The 836-nt window shown below is 35.4% G+C and overlaps 1 long non-coding RNA gene across 8 annotated transcripts in view; it reads left to right on the forward strand.

Annotated features, from left to right (window-relative positions):
• The window catches only part of LOC106870360 (uncharacterized), a 248,712-nt gene that overhangs the window by 246,939 nt on the left and 937 nt on the right, over positions 1–836 (forward strand). The gene's annotated exons all lie outside the window — the stretch shown is intronic.

Raw genomic sequence — 836 nt, forward strand, 5'->3', positions numbered from 1 at the left:
CTTACTTGTCTGTGTTTATTCATCTATTCCAAAATTATCGGTAGGACTCACTCTTGCGCATGCGTATGCGACGGAAAGTTTCGTTGTGTTGCGTGTGCGGGAACGTGCATGAGTGTTTGTGTATGTGCATCTGTGTGTGTGCGTCTGTCTGCATGCTTGTTTGTATGTGCGTCTGTTTGTGTTGGGGGGGGGGAGGTGAATGTCTACATATCACACTGCAATATTACATAATATGCCTGAAACTTCTCTAAACAATAATCCCCCCTTGCGGCCATTTTGAATGTTAACGTTTGTTAATGCTAACCTGTAGAGAAGCCATAATGAATGTGTGTATATCCGCACACTCGTACACGTCTGTTTGCATTTCTGTGCTCGGGATTTGTGTGTGCTGGTGTGTGTGTGATTGAATGCGAGTATGTGTAGATTTGTGTTATAAAACCAGAGCAGATGTAGAAAATATGTAAAGAGATACAGGATAACTCGTAAAAAACTAGAGAAGATAAACTGACATATGTCTATATTATATCTGTATACATAGTTGTGTCTGAATATAAGTTTATATGTATATATGAAAGCATTTGTGTGCAAATCTATGTATGTATGTATGTATGGATGGATCTATCTATCTATCTATCTATCTATCTATCTATCTATCTATCTATCTATCTATCTATCTATCTATCTATCTAGCTGTTTGAGTGAATGAAGTAGTACATCAAGGAAAGATGAAATGTTGATTTAATATCTTTCATTTTCCTTTGCTCTACCTCTTCTAATTTAGCTATACATACATGCATACGTATATATATATATATACATATATATATATATATATA

Source organism: Octopus bimaculoides, chromosome 18 (genome assembly GCF_001194135.2).
Source record: "Octopus bimaculoides isolate UCB-OBI-ISO-001 chromosome 18, ASM119413v2, whole genome shotgun sequence".
Classification (NCBI taxonomy): domain Eukaryota; kingdom Metazoa; phylum Mollusca; class Cephalopoda; order Octopoda; family Octopodidae; genus Octopus; species Octopus bimaculoides.